We start from the raw sequence: 27,733 nt of genomic DNA on the forward strand, positions 1-27,733 counted from the left end.
GAAAGGGGAATTACTGAGAAGGTAGAACTGACAAGATTTGCTGATGGACTGGATGGGGTGTGACGGGAGAGGAGTCTGGGATGAGCCAAGGTTTTGTTCTGAGCCCCTGGAAGGATGGAGCTGTGGCTTCCTGAGGCAGAGAAAGCTGTCAAAGGAGGGCCTGGTGGGGGGTGGGGGGGTCAGTGGGGACAACTGCAGCCCAGTTTGAGCCATGCCAAGTTTGAGAAGCCCAAGGAAAGCCCAAAAGATGGCAAAGACACCGACAGACGTCCCCACCCCCGACCCGAGCTGAGAAGCTATCTCAGAGGGCGGGTGGCTCCATAACGTGCAACTAGGAATGGGCCATGGGAAGACCTGGGGCCTGTGATCCCCACTGACCAGGGGGATGGCCCTCTACCTGGAGATGGTGGGGCACAAAGGCCCCAAAGCGGCCCTTGAGTCCACTGTCAACAGTGTCATTTAAGGAAGGAAATCTTCGCAGACCAAGACCAAAACCCTCTTCCCACCTCTACCCCAATCACACAAACAACACATCCCCCAGGGGCAAACATTCCCACCACCGGCTGGCAGCCTTCTCCCAGACCTTCTCCCAGAGGAACTTTGGTCCCAGCCAGCCCTGCCACACTCCACCCACCCCACCTCACTTTCTCCCACGAGTTGGTCCCCTAGTTCCTCTCGGCCCCCTGGGTGCCCTGGCCCTTGATCCCCCCAAGCGTCACATTCTGCCCACACCTAGGTGATTGCAGATCTTGGGTTCGCCCATCACTCCCACCCCAGGCCCAGGGGAACCATAAAGAACATCAGGCCCTGGCTTTGTGTTATTTGCTGTGCAACCCTGAGCAAGGCCCTCACCCTCTCTGAGCCATTTGTATATAGTGAAGAGGCTCCATCACACCTTAGGTCACAGCAGGGGGCCCACAGGTGCTGGTTAGCCGAAAGTGTGTTTTGTTTGTCCCACACAGTGGGTTTTCGGTTTTAAATTAGTTACCAGCATTTACAAATTAGAAATGTTCATGTGAAAATTCAGGTGGGAAGGGAAGGGGCGGGGAGGGAAGGGACGGGGGGGGGGGGGGGGGGAAGGAAATCCAGGTTTCTGACTCTTCCTGAAAACCACCAAGCCCTGGCCACCCTCAGATGTCACACAGGGAATGGGCTCCTATAGTCTCCATGGCCTCATCACTCACATACATGTGGTGGGGTGTGCTTGAATTCAAGGTCCCCCAAGGTCTGCCCCTAAACTGGAAACCTCACGGTCATTCTATGATCTCCAGCTGAGAGAATGCAAGCCTGGGGCCCTCTACACGCTGCTCAGAGCCTCCTGGTGCCATCTGAAGGTTGCGTGCCCACCTTTGAGAAGGGTCCACAGGTGAAAAGCTTTCCTCCGTTCAAGGATGGACCAAGCTGCTAGGGGAAGGGGTGAGCTCCCTGTCCCTGGAGATAGGCAAGCAGGGCTGGAAACACACAGGTGAGAAGTAGGAGACCACAATCTCCACATTGCTGGTTCTCAGATTCAAACATTTCCCTCCTGGAGACTCCAGCTGCTGTTTTCCCACGGCCCCCACAGCAAGTGGCCCCCTTAATGTCTGGCTTCTGCCGACACCCCCTCCCTCCAATCTAAAAAGAAGAGCCACAAGAGGAGGGGCTGAGAAAGGGAGCCTGACCTCCCTGCAGGGGGGAGCCCCAGCAGCCAGACTGTGGTCACAAACAAAGAGCCTAGAGCCAGGCTGCCCAGTGCCTGCAGGCTGGGTCACACACTCCCAAGGTGGGAACTTATTAAGGGCCAGGGAAATGCAAAGCAAAACTCTCACAGATCAGACTGGCAAAGCTGGCAAGTGTTTGCACATTAGTAACAAGAAAATTGTTATTATTATAATGCTAGTTGGCCTAAGTGACCACTGGAGCAGACACCCTGGAGAGTGACCTACATGCCATCAGGCCCAAATGGGCACGCACTGCGGGCTTGCAGAGTTCTGCCGCCAGCAAACTATCCAAAGAAATCTGCAGCAGGTCCACAGGCCCACGGTCGTCACCGGGTATTCATCCCGTGGTCGGTGGGGATACCACAGCAGGTGCGGGCCACTGTGCCAGTTACCTGTCCCTAGATCCACTCCCCTACCCTTATCCACCCTGCTCTGCACCTGGAAGGCTGACCTCTTCAGACTGGAGGTTCCTGCATCCTTCAACAGCAGCCAGAGGGAAGGAGAGAGAGAGTGGGGAATCTATTCCCCATCTCCCTCCCTTCTTCCCTCCAGGGCAGGGGTTTGGTCACAACTCCAGTTGGGTGACCCTGCTGGGTTCTGAGAGCTGCCTCTCCCCTACCCCTGCAGGCCCAGGGCTCCAAGGACTCCCCACCCACAGCCATGACTCCAAGAACTGCCCCAACCCTGCCCACACTTCTGTTCTAGGTCTCCTCATTAACCACTCCTCTGGTAAACCGTGTGAGCCCCACCCCCACCCCGTTTCCGGCTAGGACCCTGACAGACACACACCCACAAAGACCCTACAGAACTCTAAGTCAATGATTTGGTGTGCACAGAGCAACAAGGATGGACCTTAAAAACAGAACACTAAATGGAAAAGGTAAGAAAAAGCACAAGCCAGCCCGACACCGTTCATGCGGAGTAAAAATACACCCGCCCAAGGTAAAATACACCATTTGCAAAACTCAGGCAAACAGAAACGCACTGAGCAGAACTGGATGTCTGCCATAGTGGGGAAATGGAATGGCGTGGGGAGCAAAGATAATGGGAATAAACCAACCAATAAAATAAAAGCAGGACCCTGCAGAGACCAAAATAATAGTGTGTTATTATTGAGGAGTATAATTAACTTAACTATTAGTGCCTGAGGTCTAGCTGAATAAACAAAAAGAATCCCACGTCCTAACTGGGCCCCCTCTACAAGCAGGAACCCCACCAGCCTCAGGGAGGGTTCAGTGGGGGGGTCCTTCCTGCACCCAGCTCCAGGGTGGGGCACGGTCCCATGACCACACTCAGCCAAATCCACAAAGCTTATCCCCTCTTCACTGTGACTGGTTGAGGGATGGGCCTAGGAACACCAGTGAGACTCAGAACCCCAAGTCCTCCCATAGGGGAATGGCAGTGGGGATGCAGGGCCGCCTGGATGAGGCCCGGCAGCTTCCACCTGGGTCTCTGAGGGCCCTGGGCCACCAGGGAAGAGGTGTGACCACCCTGCCAGCGAGACCACATGAGCCCAAGATCCATCCCTCCTCGTCACAGCACTGGGCGTGTGAGTCCACTCTGGATGCCCCCCATCAGCCCAGAGGCCAGGTGAACACCACTGATGTCCCCAACTGATGCCATGTGGAGCTGAATAAAGGACCAAGGCAGCCTGAATTCCTGAGCAAATTCCATGCTGCTGTTGTTGTTGCTTTCCTCCGCCAAGGGTCGGGGTCGCTGGTGATGCAGGGACAGGTAACCAGAACCACTGGGATCTAAGCAATGAAAAGCAGATGATCCAGAGGGGGACACCCCATGGGACAAATGTCCCCCACCTGTTCAGCACATAGGAAAAGCAGAGAGAGGAAACAGACCTGAGATAGAGCAGCCCAATTTGTGTGGGGTCCTGACCGGCCCCAGGTGTGAACTAACCACATGAGAAAGACATTTCAGCTACTTGAGGGGTTGCAAGGACAAAGTAAGGAGCAGCCCATCATTCTGTGAGGTGTGATGGCTGGCACACACTGGCATTTTTTAAAGATGAATACTTCGGGGTGCCTGGGTGGCTCAGTCGGTTAAGCGGCCGGCTTTGGCCCAGGTCATGATTTCACGGTCCATGGGTTCGAGCCTCGCGTCGGGCTCTGTGCTGACAGCTCAGAGCCTGGAGCCTGTTTCGGATTCTGTGTCTCCCTCTCTCTGACCCTCCCCTGTTCATGCTTTGTCTCTCTCTGTCTCAAAAATAAATAAACATTAAAAAAAAAAAAAGATGAATACTTCACCTTTTTTATTAATACTTAATTTGGTCATTGTGTCTGTAATATGCCCTAATATATTTCAGCATGAACAAAGGTCAAAAGCAAAATGGCAAAATGTTCACAACCGTGAGATCTAGGTGAGGGGTGTCTGGTGTCCTTACGGGTCTCTTCTGTTTCCGTTTGCCACTCTCTACAACGAAGAGCCACAGTGGGTGTGTAGGGGGGACTGAAGGCCAGGAAGCCACTGACACTCACATCCAGGAGTGTGTCCCGCTCGGGGTGGGGGGGGGGGCGGGGAGGGGGGTGACTCTTTGACTCCCTGAACTGGAGATCCCAGAGCGGCCTCCAGGCAGGACCAGCAGGGGGTGGGGGGTGGGGGTCGCAGTCACGGTCTGGGCTGCCACAGCTTCCGTCTTTGTTGATCAGACACCTGCTGTGGGTGGGGGGGGCCAGTGGGCATTCTGATATAGCCTGGGTCAGGTTCTCACGGGTGGGGGTGGGTGCACACTCAGGAAGGATCCCTTCCCAGGGAGCATCCCCCAAGATAGGTGGCTAAGCGCACTGTGTGGAGACATGCCTGCTCTCTCACCACCCCTCGCAGGGTTCCAGGGGCTGGCAGCATCAGGAAGGGAAGTCCTTGGCACAGCGGAGTCAAAGGTGCCCTGGGTGCTCGTCAAACCTCAGCTACCCTCCCTCGCTCTGTCTGCAAGCTCCTCTCTCTGCTGCCCTCACTGCTGCTGCTCCCAAACTCAAACACACATCTCTGCAGCACCTCCTACAGCTCCCATCCACAGCAGGCCCAGATGAGAATGGTCTGGGCCGGCCAGGCCACCCTGGTGTCCCCCAGATGGCCCTGGGAGACACCGATTCATCGCCAGGGCCGTTATCAAAAGCGGGGTCTGGCTCTATACAGCGTCAAATCACAAGATAAGGAAATGCTTCCTTTCGCCCGTTCTCTGATCCTTCTGATCTCGACAAGAGCAGGCTTGCCAAAGCCAGCAAATAAAAGCATGAGACATGCAGTCACAGTGGAACTTCAGATAAGCAACGCATAATTGTTTAGCACAAGTATGTCCTGTCTATCTTAATCATCGTCTATCTGAAATTCCAATTTAACTGGGCATCCCACATTTTTACCAGGAAACCCCAGACAGAAAGAAAAGCCCAGGTTGGTGCTGGTATGGCTTCAAAACTTTTTAAATATTTACAGGGGGTTCTCTCTTTTTACACAAGAGACAGCTATATGAAAACAATGGGACTTTCAAGCACCTGGGGATGACAGAAGGGAAATAAACACACAAGACACTTGTAGACTCACCAGTTACAAACATGTGAGTCATCAGGACCACCTGGCCCTGCTCCTTCCAGAAGCCCGGCCCACACAGCTGCCCCCTGTGCCCCCCCCGCCCCGCCCCCCACAAGTCCAGCCAGAGAGGGTCACAAACCAGCTGTCTGCTCACCGTCCACGTTCGGGGGCCCGTGTGTGCTTTTGAAATTAGTTGCTGATGTTATAGCATTTCAGTGTCATTAATGTATAATGAACTTAATGATAACATTTAAAACCAGAACACTTTGGGGGAACCTGGGTGGCTCAGTTGGTTGAGCATCTGACTCTTGGTTTCAGCTCAGGTCGCGATCTCACAGTCATGAGATTGAGCCCCACGTCGGGCTCTACACTGAGCGTGGAGCCTGCTTGGGATTCTCTGTCTGTCTGTCTGTCTCTCTCAAAATAAATAAACATTAAAAAAAAAAAAAAAAAAAGAAGACTTTGCACTGAAGCTAGACCCCCAACTTCTCCAGGAAAACCAGAAGGTAGGACCTGACAGCAGGGTGTCTCTGGTCCACGGCAGGTCCACAGTCATTCCCCGTTGGCATCATTGGACTCCCTGGTTCCTCTCTATCCCCTCGGACCCTCCTGGGCCTCGGGCTTCTCTTGTCCACACCCAAAGGACAGAGGCCCAGAGGAGGTGGGAATTCCTGCTCCCTCCTGCCCGGGGTCACCTCCTGAAAGTCCTGGTCTCCTGGGTTAGGACCCACCTCTTCTCTAAGTGGTAGACAGTGGGGATTTTGCCCCTTGCAAGGATCCCCCTACTGTCCAGGTGGCGTAGGAGGCCACAGTATGTCAATCCTAGCAGATTCCGACAGCATCCCAGTCGTACAAGATACACAACCATGGCGAGGAATGTGGGAGTTACAAACTGTCTTTCACGGAGACCCCCAGAAGCAGAGCCTGACATGGGTTCTCATGCATGTGACTTAGTGGGGGACGACTCTTGGAAGAAAGGGAAGGGACAGAGGGGACAACACTGGGCACAGATGTGCTACTGGCTGGAGTCCGGCACCAGCCTGATCCCTGGGGAGCCTTGTAGTGCGACTGGCACCCCAGGGCTCATCCCATTCAGGGACCTCAGACAGTGACTGGCCAAGGGCCACAGTGGGGTGAAGGGGGAAGGATAACTTGCCAGGCATGCAGTGGGAGGCAAGACCTGTGGGCCAAGGACGAGGATCTGGAGAAGGATGCAGGTGGGAGCCACTAGCAGCCAACACCTGGGGCAGCTGGGGGATGAGTGTGCCCCCAGGTGACAGGGACCAGACAGGGCACCAGCAATGGCCACAGCATCACACACACACACACACACACACACACACACACACACACACACACCAGGCAGAGGCAGATAAAATAGTACAGTCCTACAAAGTGTCCCAACACCTACCTTTAATTTATAATTCAGTCTGAGATCACCCCAAGCTCAGAAAGGTGAGAAATAATGTACTGAAACAGCATTTGCATACCAACGTTCATTGCAGAATTATTCATAACAGCCGAACGGGAGAAGCAGCCCAGGTGTCCGTCAACCGATGAGTGGATAAATAAAATATAGTCTCTATATACAATGGAATACTACTTGGCCTTAAAAAGGAAGTTCTGACACAAGTCACAACACGGATGAACATTGCACTAAGTGAAATAAGCAGGCATGACGGGACAAATACTGTATGATCCCACTTATATGAGGTCCCTGGTGTCATCAAGCTCATAGAGATTTAAAGTAGAATGGTGGCTGTCAGGAGCTGGGGTTGGGGGAGGTGGGGAACTGTCCAACGGGGACAGAGTTTCAGTTTGAGAGACACAAGTCCAGGAGATGTGATGTTTGCACAGCAGTGTGAATGTACTTAATGCCACCAAACTGCACAGTTAAAAATGGCTAAGATGGTCCATTTTATGGTATGTGTATTTTACTACAGTAAGAAGCAAAAACGCATGCACTGTGGGGCCAGAAGTGAGTTATTAGAGAGCACAGAAAGGCAAAGAAAGAAGGACTGCACTGAAGGCCCAACAGGAAACCAGGGCTGTTCCTGAGACCTCCCCTTGATAGTAAGCTTCCTGGCAGCCAAGGCCAGAAGGGAAATCAAAGGATTATCCAATGCTCCTTGTCTGATCAGAGGAAGTCATCTAGTTCATCAAGAAAAATAAACTTGTTCTTGGCACAAAATATTAGCGGGGATTTTAGCTGCTGGCTAGGTTCATATTCAACGATCACTTCCTCAGTGCCAACACAATGCCAAACCCTGGCCCCAGAGTTTCCAGGGAAGGTCAGATCACCAGTAAAAGGTGGCATGGGGGTTTGAACCCAGGTCTGTCCAGCTAAGGGAATACAGCCAGAGTCCTTTAGCTTGTAGATATTTATCACACACTTGCTACCTCCCAGCTCCTATTATAGGTACTGGGATGTGGCAGAAAACAAAACCAGCAAATGGGGCCAATGTCCTGGTGGAGGGAAAAGACAAGGAACAAATAAATAAGAAGATAATACGGGCATTGTTTAGAACAGGGACTGGGACCCTTCTTTGGCAAGAGTGGTCAGAGTAACCACATGTAAGAGGCGACATCTCAGCTGAGACTTGCCTGGCAAAAATGTGGTGGCCGTGCAAAGATCTGGGAAATGGCATCTCAGCAGAGGTAACAGTATGTGCAAAGGCCTTGAGGCAGGAACCAGCCTGACACACTGTGGCTGATATGCAAGGAACAAAGAAGAGAGCAGGATATGGCAAGGTGAGCAGCAAGAGGAGAAAAGGTGGAGGAAGCGATGTGAAACTGAAAAAAGAGAGAAGCTCTGAAGAGGAGGTCCACCAGTCCCCCAGGTGCAGTGCCCCCCAGAGAACTCAGCGAAGCATCTAGTGCATTTAGCAGACACTGTTCCAACAGGGTGGTGGGACCAGCACTGCGTCCAGCACACTGAGAGTTCAAGAGGGAACTGCAGACATCCTTTTCAAGGAGCCTGAGGAAGATTCCAGTCTATAAGGTCCAAAACCAGGTAAAATCTGAACATCATACAGGGAATGCAAATATAGGAGGCAGAACTGAAAAGCCAAGCTAGAATAGTCACCATAAAAGTCTGGTGGGGGGTACCTGGTTAGGGGAGGGAGACAGGGAAGGGCCAGAGGAGCTCCTGGGGGTGGGCGGGGGTCCTCCTGATTCACCCAGGTAGTGGTTACACGAGGGCTTGTTCAAAGGTACGCTGACTTTTATGTACTTTCTTTGTATGTGTGCTTTTTCACAATGAAAGAGTTTTTTTAAAGAAAAGAAAAAAGGGCCAATTATAGTAGCCCAGGAAAAGAAAACAAGAGCGAGAGAGGGTGTTGGCAGAGACATGGGAAGGGGGGGGGGGTGTGAAAAACAGTCACAAATTACCAAAAGAAAAGTGATCACGTTTGGCTTCTGTCTTTGCAGTCTTATTTTCCTTCATTTCCTTGTGGGCGAAAGTCTTTATAATTGCTGGCGTCCTTTGCAAGAAGACAGGGCTGGCCGTGAGGAGAAGGGTTACAGGGCCAAGGGTTTGTCCGGGAGGTGGGGGTCTGGGACAGCCTCAGCGGGAGTGTGCCGGCCAAGAGCCAGGCAAGGCTGAAGGCACAGGTCAGTGGCCTGAAATCCCCGAGGAGGCGGGAGGAGCTGGGGACAGTGTGCAGGGGGACACCGCATTTCGGAGCTGGGTGCAGAGTGCTGAGGAACATCAGGGCCCTGGGGGGGGCCATAGAGAGGGGCAGGGAGCCTTGTGTCCTCACATGCTCACTGGCCCTTGGGGATGGCCAAAGGGGTGAGCTCATGAAAACACTGTGAAAAATCATCCTTCAAATAGAACAGCCAGGGTAGTTTCCCCTCCCTACCCTCTCCTCCCTTTAAAAAAAAAAAAAAGAAAGAAAGAAAAAAAAAGGAAATGAATAAAAAGCTCCTTATAGGCTGAGCGAGAGCTGACCCTGTGTATATAATCACTAATCTCATTACCAACATAAGCAGGTGAAAAATTACAAAGATGAATGTCCGTGACTTATAATCAACCTTTGAGGAAAGAAAATGTTGCTTTTGGCACCGGGAGGGAGCTGCTATTTTCCTTCCCCACAAGTCACAACTCTGGAAAAGAGGAAATGCTCCCAGAGAGGAGCGATGAGAAATGGGCCTGCCCACAGCCACGCTGAGCTCACTGCTCTCCCCACCTGGCGTCCTACGCCCTCCACCCGGCCCCAGACGGATGGGCAGTGTCACACCCTTGACCTCTCCCTCTCTCCGGGAGATCCAGGCATCTTCCACCCAGCCCGCCCTGTCCCACCCTCAGGAGGCTTTTCGTCAGATCTCCTCACACCCCTGCTCAACATCCTGAATGGTTCCCTTGGAGAACCCAGGAAAAGCTATGCATAATACACCACCCTCCACCAATGAAAGGGAAAATGTGAGCAAAGCTTGGTAGTGGACAGGGGGTGGTTTCTGACCATCCCATTGTATGTTTACCTGCCTTCCAAGAGCAGCCTGGGGGCTTCATTCTGGCATCCACACTCCCCACCCCGGCCCCCACTATCAGGGTTTCCTATTCCTGTCACGACATGCAGAATTCAGACCCGGACACCAGGCCAGCACGAGCCCAAGAGATGCAATACAGGTGAGATTTGGGGCAAGGAGTCTCTCTCTTTCCCACTGGACTGGACATGAAGTGATTTAATGTCCAGGATCCCTGAAGCCATCTCATCCTCAGGTGGAGGATGGCACCAACACCCAAACAAGAAAAACCCAAGAGGTGGGGAAAACAGAAACAGTGATAGCTGTCGAGAACCTGGACCCAGCCACGCCTAATTGAAAAACTGACAGGAACCCAGCGTGTTAAGCTAACCGGGACCAGGTTTTCTGTCGCTTGCAATTGAGAGTCTTAACAGAAAAACGGGCAAATACCAAAAACTTCTGTGTATCATTTTAGGCGTCTCACAGACCCCTGGTTGAAGACCCCTGGCCCAGGAATAAAGTGAAAACCCCTAAGGGTGGCATTCAAAGTCCATCACCATCTAGCCCCACCTGTCTTCCAAGCCCATTTCCCTCTGCTGTCTTCCATTCACCCAATTCTTGATAAACTGGAAACTCTGGTTCCCAACCCCTCATCTTTGCTTATATCGCTGTCCCAGACCAGGGTGCCCTCTGTTATGAATCTCTGAAGACTAAAATCCCAGCTCCTACTTTAAGGCTAAGCCTTGTAGATAGATGGACAAGGGGATGGCTGGGTGGGTAGGTGGATGGATGGATGGATGGATGGATGGATGGATGGATGGATGGATGGACGGACAGATGTGTGGGTGGATAGGTGGATGGATGGGTGGATGGGTGGGTAGATGGGTGGATGGGTGGGTGGATGGGTGGGTGGATGGGTGGATGGGTGGGTGGGTGGTGAGTGGCTGATGAGTGGGTAGCAGGTGGAAGATGGATGGATGAGAAGGTGGATTAGTGGATGGGTACGTGAAATGGTACGTAGATAGAGAGTTGATGAAGAGATGGATGGGTGAACAGACCGATGGTGGACAGATCATAGATTCATGGGTGGGTGAATGAATGGCACACAGAGGACAGATGGAGGGGAAGGTGGGTTAATGGGTGGGTGTATCAGCGTGGGAATGAATGGCTGAGGCACGACTCGATGACCAGGCAGGCAATGGATCAGTGGACAAGTGGAGGCATGAATGGTAGGTGAGTACACAGGTGGTCGGGCAGCAGACAGGTAAGTTCTCCTGATGCTCAATCAGTGCTCTTCCCAGACCCCCCAGAAAACCCTAGAACAAGGCCAAAGGCTCTCCTATAGGCCAGCATCTCAGACAATTCTTGGCCACGGTGAATAGCTCGGAAGCATAGGCCCCAGCGTCGCATTGGCCTACATTCACAGCCTAGCTGAGCAGATTCCCACTGTGTGACCACAGACCAGAAGCTGAGCCTCATTTTCCCCATCTGTTAAATGAGAAGCATCATGCTCTCCCTACAGGGTGCTGTGTGCTAAAATAAAGAATTATGTGCAGAGTCTAGCCCTAGGCATGGCATAGTCAGAGCCGACAATAATTTCCATCCTATTAAAATAAAATTGTTCCAGGGCCTAGAAAAAGAAAAGGGGTGGCCTTCTCTCATTTTGTAAGACTAGGAAAATCCTGATACCAAAACCAGACGTGGATACTATAAGAAGAGAGAAGTATAGGCCAGTTTCACTTATGAATCTAGCTGCCAAGTCCTAAATAAAATACCAGAAAATTGAATCCAGCAGCATATTATGGGGATAATAATATATTGTGCCCAAACAGCATTACCTCAGGAATGCAAGGGTAGTTCAATATTAAAAAATCAATGCAGTTCAATAAAAGAAAAATCCTAAAGGATCATCTCACTAGATGCTGGGGAAAAAAATTCAATAAAATTTGACATTTTGCGATTAAAAGCTCTGAGACTAGTCAGCTCCTTCTGGTAAAAAGGACCACCTCCAGGCTCCTATGGAAATGGATTCACCCATCCCCCCCCCCCCCAGAAAATAAACTGGCCTTGGGGGAATTTAATGCTTTTCCCAAAGGAACACAGAGGTGGGATTTTAGGCACTGTGGCAGGCCAGTGGGAGAGAACACACGAGGATGTGTGCATGTGTACGTATGCACACACACACACACACACACACACACACACACACACACTCCACACACGTGCTGGGCCATCCTCCCCTTCTCCAGCCCCAGGCAGTGGGTCACTGCTCCCCAAGGCTCCTGACCATTCCCTTCTCCTTACCTTTGCCCCCTCCCCTTGGCCCAGACCACACTGTCTATTCAACACCCCAGGGACTTGCTTCCTGCTCCCTGCCACATCCCTGGCCCCCCACCTTGTTCAGAGCTCCAACAGAGCCCATCCGGTCCTACATCACTTCTCTAGCCCCAGTGTAGACAGCCCTGCTGACATCACCACACGCTGTCCTGGACAGGCTCATTCTGCCACCAACCACATTTCAGAGATCCTATCCCCCACCTAACCAGATGGAATGCCAAGACTGGAAGTTTCCTTACCCCTACTTAGGAGCTGACATCTTACACTGACATGTCCACCTGCTGGTCTCCCCAATTGGACTGTGATTCTGAGGCAGGAATCCTGCCCTCCTGTTCAGCCTTGACCCAGGGTCTAGGCCACAACAGGTGCTCAAAATGTTTTGGGTGGGTGGGTAGATTAATTAATTAGTGTGTATGGCCCCAGAAAAGGACTGACAGAAGACACAGGATGACTTATAAACGTGAGTGTTACCAACACTCATCCCAGAAGGGTCTTTTGTTTTTTTTTAGTGTTTATTTATTTTAGAGAGAGAGAGAGAGGGAGAGAAGGAGTGGATGAGTCAGGGAGGGGCAGAGAGAGAGGGAGACACAGAATATGAAGCAGGCTGCAGGCTCTGAGCTGTCAGCACAGAGCCCGACGGGGGGCTCGAACTCACAGACCGTGAGATCATGACCTGAGCCAAAGTCAGACACTCAACTCATTGAGCCACCCAGGCGCTCCCCCCACCAAGAAGGGTTTTTGAAATTGGCAAAAACTTGCCTGAGGTCACCTGGAGAGTCACGGCCCAAGCTGGGAGCCCCACACCATAACCGCAGGTGCGCACCCACCCTTTATACAGAAGCCCTTTTTTCATGTGTGCTCTTTGAGCCTCATGACTCCATGAAAGGCAGGGGTGGAGTGTAAAGGGACAGGCAGAAAGAGACGAGACAGAAAGGCAGACAGAGAGCAGCAAGAGCAAAAGCCAAGCAGACACACAGACAAGACACAGACAGACAGGAGGAGGAGATGATGGAGACAAGCAGGCAGGGCCGGCCCACAGCAGCCCCAGGCTCCCCTGGCTGCCGCGGCATCTCGAAGGAGGCACCAGCCGGGGAAACTCTGTGACTCCCTCCGGCCTTTGCTGTGCCCAGCGCCCCTATTTATTCTCACGGGCCTGAAATTCAGGAACTTCTCAGGGCTGCCAGTGGGGCGGCAGTGTGCAGCAAATGGTGGGTTCTGGCCCAGGCTGTGGCATAACCGTTGGGCCCCTGGTGCCATCAGCCGCCCCACCACAGCACAGACAGACAGCAAGCAGGACCGAGCTCTGGACTCGCCCAGGCTGCTGGGCCACTCCAGTGTGTGACCCTCTGAGAAGCCATCTGCACATGGGCCCAATAAAGCAGCCTCTCAGCAACATGGGCAGTGGGGGATGGGGGGTAGGGAAGGGACTCAAGGAGATGATGTAGAGACCCTAGCACTGTGCCTGGCAAACAACAGGCACTCAATACATGCTCAATATTTTTAAAAATTACTGTTCCCAGCTACTCTAAATCTGTCACACCTCCTCAAATCTGCCCGTTTCCTCGGTTCCCTCTGCCAGGCACATCCTTCTTCCTCTTAGCAAACTCCTATTCATCCCATCCCCTCACCATCCCCTCCTCTGAGAAAGCTTTCCTCAGAGTTCACAGATGCTTCTTTTGACCCCCCTGCACTCTGTACGTGGAGTGCCTGAATCTTCACAGGGTTCACAGACCAGAAGGATGTGAACAAGAGGGTTAGACCAAACCCTCGGAGAGTAACGGACTCTGCCCACATCCTCACCACGGGGTAAGTGTGGTTGGGTTGGAGGCCAAGACCCCACAGCCCCCACCTCCTCTCTCAACTCCCTATTTAATGAAGGTCTAGCCCAGATGGGCCCCTCAAGTGAGATAGGAATGGGGAAAGAAAGTGTAGGCCATTTATACAGAGCAATCCAGTGATGCTGTGGGGATTCCCACCCTTTTCTCCTGGCAAGAGAACCCCAATTTCCCTCTGGGGAGCCATCCTCTCTCGGGCTACATGGACCACATGATCCCAGAGCTGCCAGGCCACCTGACTGCCACATGGCTGAGTCTGCCTGAGAATAACACAGCATGGAGGATGGAGACACAGTCCTAAGGGCATCTTTAGAGCCCCTGGATACAGCCAAGCCTGAAACTACACCCTGTACTTTTCATTCCATGACTTTTCTTTTTTAAGTTTATTTATTTTGGGAGACAGCGAGCATAATAAGCGTGGGAGAGGCAGAGAGAGAGAGAAAGAGAGAAAATCAGAAGCAGGCCCCACACTGTCAGCATGGAACCCAACCTGGAGCTCAATCTCATAAACTGTGAGATCACGACCTGAGCTGAAATCAAGAGTCAGACGCTTAACTGACTGAGCCACCCAGGTGTCCCCATTCCATGACTTTTTTGTTTATGTGATACTTTCTCTCACCTACGATCAAAATAATCCTGACACTTATGATGAGAAAGTCAGACTAGCAACCGTGTTGTCTGCTGCTGACATGACTCCAAGGATGTTTGTTTCTGGAATTAGTAAACTTGGTCCCTGCCATAGGCCCCTCTGGCACTGGCAGTCTGCTCCACTCAGGGCCCGTTCTCAGGGACTGTCTGGAGACAGCCCAGAGAGCCATGTCAATATCACGACCCCACCGCTGGCCACAGCCCATTGGCCAGGGGTGGAAGTTTCGCCCAAGCTAGGCCAATCAGGGCTCTTCCCCGGGACTCTGAACTGGGAACTAAAGGAACATACGGACCATCCGGTGGAAGAGACTGTGAGCCAGGAGGCCTCCAAGCTGAGGGCAGGCACGTTTCAGTCAATTGGAGAGAATCAACCAGGCGCACAGAGAAAAGCAGAGACAAAACGAAGTTGGGGTGTCAGGCAGGCTTGGCGGCATCGGGGTCCCTAGCTGCGGCCTTCTGGGGCCAGTAGGTCCCTAGTCTTTCCTGACGATGCAGCGGAGCCCTCTGCTCCTCCTGAGAGGCCTCAAGCAAACTCCACATGGAGGAGAAATCCCTCACCCCACAACACATAGGCCCCCTAGGAAGCCGGGAACAGGGGAAACCATCCTGAGGGACAGAGCCCAGGGCGTGGCGGGGCCACCGTGCCTTAGGCTCAGGCCCTACCACCCCCGTGAGACCCCCGAGGTCTGGAACCGAGGGAGGGTCACTGCTCCCAGCCCATGCACAGGAAGCCACAGCCATTCCAAGGGAGCACACCTGGGTCAGGCATGTCTTGCCTTGGGGTCACAGTGGGGCATTTCAGGCACAGGCAACTGACGTCACCATATCCTCTCCATGGCCAGCACTCCAGTAAACTAGTCTGTCTCCCTCGTCAGGGGGTAAGGTCAGCCACTCCATTCAAGAAAACAAGTTGCAGGGGTGAGGGGAGTAGGGCAGGACTTTCCCTCACGCCAGGGCACGTGGCTAACTAAGGGCTCACCGGCCATTACTGTGCGTGTTACTGGCATCACCCATGAGAAGGAACGTTAATGGCATCCGCTCACTGCACTTCACCGCCTGCGAGGCACTTTGCTGCCTAGGCAGGCCTAAATTCCCCACGTCACCCAAAGACTGGGCCCAGCCTCACCTCACCAGGTACCATCAACCTCTTTCCTCAGCGCTGGAGCCCTGGCCCTAAGGCCCCAGCCCCTTACCCCCTTGGCATGGACCCTGGGCCACCCGACGCCTCAGGGAAGGCTCCCCACCCCCCCGGCCTGAGAACCAGGGACTTGGTCTCAGAGAAGACATCCCTGCTGGAGGGACTGCAGCCTCCTCTCACAGCCCTGCCCAGCAGGAAACATGCCAACAAGCGCCCAGAAAGTGGGAGGGGGGTCCCCAGCAGACGGGAGGTGTGGCATGACCAGTTAGAGGGGTCTGTCCAAGTGGGGCTACAGAAGACCGTGCAGGGTGAGGTCAGATCTCAGGCACAAAGCAGGGGTCACGGAGGCCTGGGGACAGTAATTATCCCCCTCCTCATTCTCTTTCACAGAGAACATCTCCCTGACACTTGCCAACCTTCCTCTGTACCAAGAAAGGGCGGGTCCCACAGCCGCAGGCTGAGGCAGGGAACAGAAGCAGCTATAGGACCCGAAGTCCTGCTCGGAGGCTGTTACCTACATTTTCATGGGTATTGCTGATTTAGGGCAAGTCTGATTTTTTTGTCTACTGTTGTGACAAAAGATCTCCTTTTAAATAAATTTAACAGGGGAAGGATTTTTAAAAAGATACTATGGGGCGTCTGGCTGGCTCAGTCAGTTAAGCGTCTGACTTCAGCTCAGGCCATGATCTCACAGTTGATGGGCTTGAGCCCCTTCATCAGGCTCTGTGCTGACAGCTCAGAGCCTGGGGCCTGCTTTGGATCCTGTGTTTCCCTCTCTCTCTGCCCCTCCCCTGCTCACACTCTGTCTGTCTCTCTCTCTCAAAAATAAACATTTTTTAAAAAAATTAAAAATAAGTAAAGAATAAAAATATACTATGTATAACATCAAGGCACAGGAGGTTGGGAGATATGGCAGAAAATGTGCTAGTATTATGCTAATTATCCCTTTATCAGAAGAGGAAGCCGATACCCACTGGCTTTTTCCCCAAGAAAGGACACAAGGCCCCCTACGGGGCCTGCCTTCATCAGCCCCTGTAATCAGACAACAGCAGCCAGAGACCCTGGGGTGCTGATGGTCAGACAACATTTGAAGGAATCCGCTCTGAGGACATGCCAGGGGAGCAGATAAGGGACACTGAGATGCTCAGCCAGCACCAAACCACCACGAGGACAGCTAATCTCTCAGCTCCTGAGGACCAGGAAGGCTGACGCGGAAACCACAGTGAAGAGCTCTGGCCGTGTGTGCGTGTGTGCGTGTGTGTGTGTGTGTGTGCGCGCGCGCGCGCGCGCGCCCGCACATGTGTATGCGCACATGCCTGCAGGGGGTCAAGGAAGGTACAGTGTGTCTGTGCCTTTGAGGAATTGGCACAGGTCAAGCCCACCCATGCCTTGACCCCTTGCGCTGCCCTGGTCCTCTGAGATCCTGTCCCACTGTGCCTGTCCCATGCATTCCCAGCCGGCTGTGCTCTCCTGCTCAGACTCCTTCCCTGGTCCCTAGGACTCAGGCTACAGACTCTTTGGGGGCTGGGGAGGTGTTCTCAGGGGTCCTGAGAGTTCTCTACCACAGTATTTTTAATGTTGTATTTTCATTGTGAGGAGACAGGAGAAGAACAGAATTTTCTGCGTCACCTAGAGCTCACTTAGGGACCGAAGACACAGCTGGGAATTCAGGGCCAGGATGGGAGACCCAGGCTGAGGAAAGAGCTCTGGGAGGCTCATCAAGGCCTGATGTGTCCTGGGGGCACCTGAGTGGCTCAGTCGGTTAAGTGTCTGACTCTTAAAATTTTGTTTAATGTTTATTTATTTTTGAGAGAGAGAGAGAGCCACAGAGTGAGAGTGGGGGAGGGACAGAGAGAGTGGGAGACCCAGAATCCGAAGCAGGTTCCAGGCCCTGAGCTGTCAGCACAGAGCCTGATGCAGGGCTTGAACTCACAGACCTCGAGATCATGACCTGAGCCGAAGTCGGATGCTTAACCGACTGAGCCACCCAGGTGCCCCAAAGTGTCTGACTCTCGATTTTGGCTCAGGTCATGATCTCATGGTTCATGAGTTCAAACCCTGTGTTGGGCTCTGTGCTGAAAGCATGGAGCCTGCTTGGGATTCTCTCCCTCCCCCTCTCTCTCTCTGAAAAATAAATAAACATTAAAAAAAATAATAATAACTGATGTGTCCTGACCACAAGGCCAAGGGCTGGCCCCTACGCAGACCATGGCGTCTCAGTGATCAGAATATAGAGACACAAGACAGGAGAATGGGGTCATGGCACTCAAAGAGCCTAGCTAGCACGCATCAGAGAAGCACTGTGTACCTACCAACAGTCGTGCTTGGGGCTTTCCACATGTCCTGCAGTCTGCTACTAGGCAGGCCACGACTACCAGGCCCACTTCACAGATGGAGAAGCTGAGGCTGGGAGACACGGCCCTCATTATCCAGGGTCATGGGACGTGTGCCAGCACCCTCCTTGCTTCCCTGGCCTGGCAAAGCCCTCACCCCACCGTCACTCCACACGTCAGGCCCTCTTCCCACATTTCAGGCCACTCCTGGGCATCAAACAGCAGAGCCGGGATGAGGAAACTGAAACCCGAGGAGGTGAGATTAAAGGCCCAGGAGGCCAGGGTCTGCCTGAAGGCAAGAAGCCTCCGGTGGCCGCAGGCGGCCATCCCACCCCAGCAGCAACGGTGTGCATTGCCCCTGCCCCCCACCCTCTGGGCCTGGCCAAGTCTCCCAGCCCCCGGGCGGGCAGGCGGCCCACTTCCTCACGAGCACTGTGACCCGGGTGGGGTCACTCTGGCCTACAATGCAGCATCCCCCCCACCAGAAAAGCTAGGCTCCCCACCCTCAAGGAAGGAAATAACCTTTCCCCAAACCAGCACTTTCTTTGCAACAATCTCCATATATGAGAAGACAGAGGCATTTTTGCAGTGTTTCCAAATTCCAATAACCGTGAGGACAATGGTGCAAAATGACGCATGGCCTGACCTGACAGGGGCCCCGGGAAGGGACCCGACCGGAGCAGGAGAATGAGCAGTGCGTGCCAGCCGTGCCTGTAATGAAAGGGCAGCCCATCCGGAGCAGGACCCAGAGGCGGACAGACCTGGCTCCCGCTCCGTTCCTCCTCCCCACTTGCCGTGTGACTACAGGCAGGCATGCCCCTCTCTGAGCCTCAGTTTCCCTGCCCTGTCACTCTCACAGGACTTCCACCTACCATTTTACCCTCTCCGGTCCCACCCTCGTGCTTGGGCTGCCAGAGGGACCGTCTAATGCTTTGGCCACGTCCATCCTCTTCTAAGAAATGCCCCAAGGCTGCCCAGCTCCAGTTCACAGACCAGGATGTGAGGTGCTCCATTGTCGGAGTCTAGTCCACGAGCACACCCGTACTTCCCACCTGCCCTTCTCCAAGACACGCTGGGTTTTCTCCCGTCCTTGTCTCTCTCTCACCCTTTTACCTTCACATCACAGTGCCTGTATCACCTCCTCCAGGAAGCCCTCCCGGACCACTGCCAGACTCAGCTAGGTGCCTCTCTGGTTCTCATGACCTCTAGGCTGTCCTTCGGGACAGCCCTGACTGAAGCATGTCAGAACTGCCTGTGTGCACCCCTGGGGCCCTCGGGTTAGCATGGGAGGGACACCAAGCCACCCCACACCAGAGGCTACTGCAAGCACCCCAAAACCTTGGGCACACATCCTTGGCGTGATGTCTAGGGAGCCACTGACCAGGAACCTTGACTTCATAAGCCTCTCCCTGGCTGTTCAAAGCAATGCTCAGCCATGGTTCCTAACCCTCCCAGAGAACGACCACAATTCCACTACTCGCCATTGCCCCATAAGGCCCAGCTCTAGGCCCCAGTGGTCTTCCCCCAACAGCCCAGGGGTGCGAAACTTTAAAATCTCAATATGGGTAACCTGGGTGGCTCAGTCGGTTAAGCGTATGACTTCAGCTCAGGTCATGATCTCACTACTCGTGATTTCGAGCCCCGTGTCGTGCTCTGTGCCGACAGCTCAGAGCCTGGAGCCCGCTTCAGATTCTGTGTCTCCCTCTCTCTCTGCCCCTGCCCCATGCTCTCTCTCTCAAAAACAAATAAACGTTAAAAAATAATAATAATAATAAAAAGTTTTAAATCTCATTCAGAGCTCACCCCTCCCTGAATTGAATGTGTCACACCAAGAATAAAAATGAAAGCCCTCCTGTGGCCCCCAGACCCGGCCTACCAGTGGCTCTCCTTGAGCATGGGGGTCCTGATCTCCACCTGTTCCAGGTCATTTGTACCTGCTGTGACTACTCCACCCAAAGTGTCTGCTCCCCTGCTTCCTCCGATGTTCTACCCCACCTCCCATTCTTGGACCAGCTTTGCCATTTCTTCATTGCATGCACGGCCAGCACAGGACATCACAGTGAGCACCCGTAAGTCTCCTGTGTGTGTTTCCTGCCAGAATGTGCTCTGTGGGGGCAGAGGATGTTGTCTTGGGCACTTATTCCCAGCACTTAAAGCAGAGCCCAGTACCCAGTGGATGCCCAAGAAATATCTGCTGAATGAAGGAATGAGTGATCTCATTTTCTCCTTCTGTTAACCCTAACAGAGAGAGATATGACACCCATTTTACAGAGGAGGAAACTGAGGCTCAGTGGGGTAAGTCACTGGCCTGATGGGAGCACAGCCTGTGGTGTCAGGACTGTGAATCTGAACCCTACAGGATGCCAAAGCAGGGGATTTCCTGCACCTGACTGCCCCCGGTTCTGGACCTGTAGCCAGCCCGGGGCGGGGGGGGTGGGGGCTGACTATGGAAACAGTCTCAGGACTGAACAGTCAATGCCATGGTGCCCACGCCAGGAAGAGCCAGCAGTCAAATCACCAGAAGGAAGCACACCCACAGGAAAAGGGGGTAAGAAACAAGGAGAGAGAAAAAGGGTGGGATTTTTCTTTTGTCCATTGGCCAAACTTTGCAAAAAGTGACTCTGTTACCATCTAATTTGATCACAGTGGAAACTTTTGCATGCCATGCCAGGAAGAAGTCCGTCTGCTCAACAACAAGGTCAGTAAAGCAGGGAATTTAAAAACCATCCTCAAACACTCCCACTTAAAATTCACAAACCAACAGTCACCCACCAACTGCCCGACTGCTTTTTAATTTGATGTTTTGAGCAGGCAATCCAGTCACATGGTTCAAAAAGCAGAAAATATAAACAAGGCACAGCGTGGGGGGTGTCACCTAACCCTTGCACCCCAGGTCCCCACCTGCCCACTCCAACCCACCCCCACCCCCAGGTAACCACACCAGTGAACCTTGTTCTTTATGCACATACAAGCCAACGTGCATTTGTATTTCTTTCTTCTTCTTCTTTTTTTAGTTTATTCATTTATTGGGGGGGGGGGGGGAGGAGGGGCAGAAAGAGCAAGGAGAAGAAACGGAGGATCCCAAGCAGGCTCCACACTGTCAGCACAGAGCCCGATATGGGGCTCGAACTCACAATCCTCAAGATCATGACCTGAGCCAAAATGAAGAGTCAGACACTGACCCGACTGAGCCACCCAAGTGTCCCATGAATTTGTTTTTCTTATTTGACATAAGAGTAGCATGTTTTAGGGGCACCTGGGTGGCTCAGCTGGTCAAGCGTCTAACTTCGGCTCAGGTCATGATCTCACAGTTCGTAGGTTTGAGCCCCACGTCAGGCTCTGTGCTGACAGCTCAGAGCCTAGAGCCTGCTTCAGATTCTGTCTGTCTGTCTCTCTCTCTCTCTCCCTCTCAGCCCTTCCCCCACTTGCGCTCTCTCTCTATATATATACCAAAAATAAATAAACATTAAAAAACTTGTTTAAAAATTAAAAAATAAAAATTTTTAATAAAAATTTGTTTAAATAGTATGCTTTACATGCCATTCAGCACCTTGTTTTCCTCTCTTAACAGATCTTGAAAGACCTTTCTTTCCACAGAGAGCATCCTCATTTTTTGTAGCTGCATAATATTCCATGGCGAGGCTGTGCCAACATCTACTTAACCAGCATCCGTCACCCTGGATCTCAAACGTCTGCCCACAGACCCGTCTCCCCCACCCGCCCATAGCTTCTCAAGGGTGAGAACTGCACCCCAGCACGGGGCCTGGCACAGGCCTCCTGATCTTATGGCTCGAGGGTGTGTTTTAAAACAGAAATCAGATCTCACTGCTCCTTCCCTCAAAACTTTTCAGTAGCTTTCAAACTCCCTGCCCTGCCCCTTCTTCACTTCCTCAGCCCCCTCCTTCCCCTCCCTTACCCACTCCCACCTCCTCAGGGCCTTTGCACTAGCTGTGCCCCTTGCCTGGCATTCTCCCTCACCACTCTGGTCTCAGCTCAGAAATCCTCTCTTCAAAGGACCCTCCTCGCCCACCTGGATTTGGTTGTCCTGCGGACTTAAACTTCTCTACAGCATCTGAAATCAACCTAACTCATTTGTCACCTGACTCGCCCCACCTCACCCCTCCAACTAGAAAATAAACTGCATGGGAGCAAAGACAATGTCCGCACTGTCCACCGTGAGTCCCTACCTGGACGGTGCCTCACCTAGGATGTGAGTCCCGCACTTGGCCCAGGGGAGCCAAGCTCCTGCAGCAGCTCCGCCTGACAGAATTATTCCTGCCAGCCCTCACAGAGATCATGGGACCATGGGAGCACAGCGGCCAGAATCCTGTTGCAAAGCTACAACTGAACTGCATCCCGGGGCCAGGCCTTCGTCCGGGGGAGGCCCTTCGGAGTTCAGGAAGCCTGGGAGGCGGGCTACACCCAAATGCCTCCTGGAGAGCAGAACCCAGGATTCCATCCTCCCCTCCCCACTTCAGGACCATGAGCACTGGGAAGCCATCAGAGGATATCCACTTTACGGAAGGTAAGACTGAGGCCCAGAGAAGGGAAGGACGGGCCCTCTGCACTACCTTGTACAGCCCAGCAGGAAAGAAAACCTTCGGCAAGTATGAGGAAGAGGCCAGGGCTGCCCATCACCCCCAGTCACTCTGGAAGGGCAGGTCCTCATTCAGTCAGGCCAGCAAACGTCCAGGAGGTGGCACATCACTAGGGCACTTCACTTACGTGAATGTAGCCACGTACATGTACTCACAAGAGACAGCATGGGAACTAGGTCTTAAAATAACACAGCAACTGCCCCACCCATGCCACCCATGGAGAGGCCACCCAAGGAATGGGAGCCGGGAGCTGGAGCCTGTTCCCCACCTGGGTCCCTCCTCGCAAGGCATCTTGGGCACCAAGGCCAACCTGGGCTTACTGAGGAAAATGCTCACACCCACGGCCCCCAGATGTAAGACCAACGTGAAACCTGACGTCCAACACAGCACACAATGATGTTCCTGAGGCCATACAGACTTGGGACTCAGGAATCTTCACCCTGGTGGTCACGGGGTCACAGAGACTATGACCATAAAGACTAAAGCAGAGGGGCGCCTGGGTGGCTCAGGCGGTTGAGCATCCGACTCTCGATTTTGGCTCAGGTCATGATCTCACAGGCATGGGATCAAGCTCCTGAGCGTGGAGCTGGCTTGGGATTCTACCCCGGCCCTCTCTCTCGGTCTCTCTCTCCCTCTGCCCTTGCCCCTCTCCCTGCCTCACTCTCTCTATATAAAATAAAAAAATAATAGTACAATTTAAAAAGCACAGAAAACTGCTGAGCTTTCAGGCTGATAAAAGGAACCTGGGTGGTCGGTCAGTTTGCATGAAATCTTCTTCACTTTAGGCCCTGAATTTAGCTCTACCCTGACCCCTGAAGAGAAAGCAGCTGCACTTTCCTAGGTCATTCCACAAGCAGTTATTAAGCATCTACCGTGTGCCAGGCGTGGACCTGACTCAGGGAATTCGCCCAGGGTGGATGAGACCCAAGTCCCTCCTCTTGTGGATTCCTTGGGGGGAGGGGGAGAGGGGGGACAAAGAGCTTGGCTGTAGGGTCAGGAAAATCTGGGTTGAAATCCCAGCTCTACCATGTGGCTGCTGGAAAACTCCGAGCCTCAGTTTCCCCATCTGTCAAACAGGGTAAGGATGTGACCTTGCAGAATCAATGACAGGAGCTAGGAAGAAATGTGATGGTCAAGGTCTGGCTCTGAGATCATTGCCTCCCTTCCATGGGGCTCCCAGGACACTGTCCCCCACAGCCCAGCAGAAAGTGCCCGCCATCACCACAAAGATGCCTTGTGGTCCAGGCCCTAGCATGCCTTTCAATGCACTGAAGAAGTATGAGGCTCACTCAAGGCTTCCCCAGCCATGGGTGAGTGGACTAGCCTAGACCCCTTCAGGGTGGGCAAGGCGGCAAAAACAGCCTAGTTTATGCAGCAGGCACAGCCAACACAGAGGCCTGTGCAAGGCAGGTAGGAGCTGAGAACGTACAAGCAGGCCTGGTGGAGACTTTGGCCAAATGGTGCTCCCTCCCACCCTCAGGGGCAGAAGGCAGGCAGCCCTAGCCAATGGGTACCGCAGGGGGACGTGGACCCTGAGCTGCCAGGCACTGCGATTTTTCAAGTGAAGATGGAAATCCGGACTTTTATGTGAAACCTGCCAATTTGCAAATGCTGGCGCTAATTAAATATTTAAAAATAATAACAACATGGTAAGAGCCAAACAAAACACACAGAGCCAGTCAAAGCTAAGGCTGGCAGGTTTGCACAGCCGGAGTAAGATTCTTTGATTTCACCCATTCCCTGCCCACTTCCCCCATCTCCCAGCTCTGGATGCAGGAGGGGAGGGTGAAAGTGGAGGGAGCGACACTTACAGGTCCCTCCCTCCTCCTGGCGGGGGTCTTCACCCTCATCTGCATGTGGGGAAGGTGAGGCAGGCTCAGGGCCCCAATCTTTCAGCTGCAAACCCACGCCGGGACCACTGTGGGGGCTTGCTCTGCCAGGGACCTAGACCAGTCCCTATTCGAGGGGCTATGGGTGATGCCCCGCACCCAAATCTTTTTTTGGTTTGGCTTGCCATGGTAACACCTGCTGGCTCACACCAGCTTTGGACCAGTCCAAGTGCAATCACCTGGTAACAGTTAAGACAGAAAAGGGCAACCCTGCTTGGGAGAGCAGGGTGGGGGAAGGGGAGAGGATGCAGGGGCTGATAAGGAGTGAGCAGGCTGGTGGAGTCTGGCCCATCCCCGAAGGCCCCTCCCTAGGCTCCCAATGCTCCCACAGCCTCCCAGGCCCCAGGGCAAGACAGCCTCGGCCAAGAGACATCCCCCTCAGCCCTACTCTGGCTCCCAGCAAACTCAGGAGAGCAGTGCCCGTTAGAGTCGGGAGTGTCAGGGCACAGGGGGACCATGAAGTTGGCGGCGTCTGTGACTCTGTGCAAGACTCAGTGCGTGCGGGGATGTTTGTTACTCCAGCTACACGCAAGACACGTGTGTGACACATGTGAGATAGATATGCCTGTGTGACAGACACACGTGTGGCAGACACGCATGCGTGTTAGGGGAGGCACACGCGTGGAACGGAGACACAACTGTGTGAGAGAGGCGTGCGTGTCTGGGAGACGCCCGAGCGAGAGGCACGTGTGTATGAGGCATGGGTGTGCAAGAGCGACGTGTGTGGGAGATGAGTGTGAGGACCCGGATCGTGTGTGTGAGAGATGGGAGGGGGGGCAGCCCTGAGCACGGGACTTTATGACTGGGGGGATGGGGTGAGGGATGGTGGGTGCGCCCAGGCAGAGGGTGCAGGAACTTCTGGATACCGGTGTGGGTGCCTGTGTGGCAGTGCGCGTGACGGGCGGGGGGGAACTGACGATGTGAGCGTTGACGGTGGGGGTGGTGCCCAGACGACGGAGGGACCTGAGGGGCAGGGGGAGAGGGGGAGGGGGCACAGGGAAGGAGTGGAGCCATCTGGGGCTGGGGGGCGGTGACCGGCTGGGTGCAGCGGAGGGAAGGGGCGGCAGCACAGGGGGCGGGGAGGGGGGGTGGCTGGGGGGACCCTGCCCGCGGACCCCGAGACCCCCCCGCACCCCCCTCCCGGAGCTGGCCTCAGTGCCCGCATCCGTCCAATGGGACCGGGACCGGGATGGCGAGCCCGCGGCGGAGCGGGTGTGGACACCCCGTGGCTCCGGGCGCCCGTCCGCGGGGCGGCCGAACCGTCGGGGCGTCCGAGGGCCCCCAAGCCCACCGCGGCGAGCGGCGAGCGGCGGGCTGGCGGGGGCGCGGCGCGGGAGAGGAGGTGGGGACCCCGCGCGGCAGGGGCTCGGCGCGCACTCACCGCGGGGCGCTCCGCACTTCTGGCCGCCCGTCCGTCAGTCCGCCCGGCCGTCGGCGCGTCGAGAGCCGCGAGCCCCGGCTGTGCGCGGCGCGGGGCGGGGCGGAGGCGCGGAGGGGCGGCCCCAGCCGGCCCCGGGCCCCCTCCCCTGCCTCCGCCTCCGGGGCGGGGTCTCGCCGCGGGCCGGGGAGGGGGCCGAGCCCGTGTCTCTGGCGGCGAGCGTAGCCTTGCGAACCAAAGCCCAAAGACTGCCCCCCCGCCGCCCCCCGCCCCCGGCGCGTCCGCGGCGGAGCCCTGAGTACCCGACCCGCCCGGCACCCCTCTTGCCCCGCCCGGTCTAAACTCCGAGTTCCTCAGCCAGCCTGGGCCTCAGTGTTCCCACCTGGGAGATGGGCTCAGCAACCCGGGGCACGCTGGGAGGGCCTGAGGGTGTGGGTACCACACTGCCAAGGGGCAGGCGGTGTGATAGGGGCAGAAGGCAGGCTTCTCCGTCCCCCTTGCTGCCCACCCTGGGAGCTCCCGCGCTCCGCCTGACCTGCATGCACCCCCACACTGCTACCGTAGGTCCTTGGGCAGACGGTTCCCAGCCCCGGCTTCGGGGCAGTCCAGGTTTGTCCTTTTCCTCGGCGCATCCAGCTAGCTGCCTGTGACCCCGGTGTGACCTCAGCCTCCTCATCTCTTGAATGGGTTAACCCCGACTGGTGATGGGTAGCCCAGGAGAACCGGGTGTCATACCCACACCACAGGCCCCAACAGAGAGTGAACACACTGCAAAAGGGAAACTAAAGTGTCAGTTACTGTGGCTGTCATGCCCCGAGTTGAGGCAGAGTGGGGCATCCCCCGTCTGACTAGGAGCGGACCAGGAGCCTGTGCCTGGCAGGAGGCCCCGTGGGGAGCAGCAGTTGGCCCTGAGCTAGCCTCCCGCCACTTCCTCTCTGCCAAGGGCTCGAAACCCCATCCCAAAAACACACAAGCAAAATCTGGTGCTGCCAGTCCCACATTTAGCCCCAGGACAGCCCAGGTGGAACAGAACTGACCCTCAAGCCTTTGGGCCCTGCAGGCCTGGACTCTGGCACAGGGACCCCAAGCCCCCAGCCCCTTCCCACTGTCTAGCGTCCCAAAGGCCAGTCAGCCCCGAAGAGAGTCAGGATCCTGGAATTCTGTCCTTCCATCCCTCTCTGTCCCTCTCTCTTTGCCATCTTCTGTCTCCCAATTTCTCTTTTTATTGTGGCAAAAGTCACAACAGCATAAAATCCGCCATTTTAACCATTTTAAAGTGTCCAATTCAGGGGCATTTAGAACATTGACAACTTTCTCTGTGGTCCTCTCTTGGCCACGTCATCTCTACCTGTCTGTCCGTCTGTCTCTGTCTCTCTCTGTTGCTGTGAATCAACTTCTATCTGCATCTATCTTGGCCGGGTCTCTCTCTCTCTCTCAGGTCTCTCACTCTTGCCCCACTTTGTCTCTCCTTTCCATGTCTCTGTCCGTGTCTCTGTCTCTGCTTTCATACCACTCTATCTCTCCATCTGACTCTCTCTTCCTTGGTCTCTTCGTTTCCCTATGACTCTATCTCTTGCTCTCCTTGTGTTTCTCAGTCCCGGGGCCACACCTCTAGGACCCGAATCCCAGACCAGGACCTCCAGGACTGTCTTCCACCTGCCCAGAGACAGGTAGCCCAACAGTTGCCACCTCCCATCTGGGCAGCAGCCGTGTCCCCCCACCCCCACCCAGAGTTCTTGCTGTAGCCCAGGACAAGGATAAGGCCGCCAAGAGCAAAGGCAGAGAGAAGGGAAGCAGCTTGTTCAAGGTCACGTGGCCGGGAGGAGATGAAGCCAGGAAGTGCCCAGGGGCGAGGACGGGGCTGACCAAA

General features: G+C 54.3%; 1 protein-coding gene and 1 long non-coding RNA gene across 9 annotated transcripts in view; one reads left to right on the forward strand and one right to left on the reverse strand.

The window, feature by feature from the left end:
- The window catches only part of FBLN2 (fibulin 2), a 92,586-nt gene that overhangs the window by 63,799 nt on the left and 1,054 nt on the right, over nucleotides 1–27,733 (reverse strand). For 3 of the 8 annotated variants that reach the window (XM_045493945.1, XM_045493952.1, XM_045493953.1), the window contains exon 1: nucleotides 25,867–25,983. The exons of 3 other annotated variants lie outside the window; for them this stretch is intronic. The gene's annotated coding sequence lies outside the window, so the exon portion shown is untranslated. Of the gene's footprint in view, nucleotides 1–25,866; nucleotides 26,018–27,733 lie in introns of those variants that run through there. 2 more of the 8 variants (XM_045493949.1, XM_045493947.1) reach the window with 2 other exon arrangements.
- LOC123606031 lies at nucleotides 20,644–22,291 on the forward strand. The gene is made up of 3 exons (XR_006716051.1): nucleotides 20,644–20,696; nucleotides 21,570–21,735; nucleotides 22,013–22,291. It is a non-coding gene; the product is annotated as an uncharacterized LOC123606031 (long non-coding RNA).

The sequence above is a fragment of the Leopardus geoffroyi genome, chromosome A2 (assembly GCF_018350155.1).
Source record: "Leopardus geoffroyi isolate Oge1 chromosome A2, O.geoffroyi_Oge1_pat1.0, whole genome shotgun sequence".
NCBI classification, from domain to species: Eukaryota; Metazoa; Chordata; class Mammalia; order Carnivora; family Felidae; genus Leopardus; species Leopardus geoffroyi.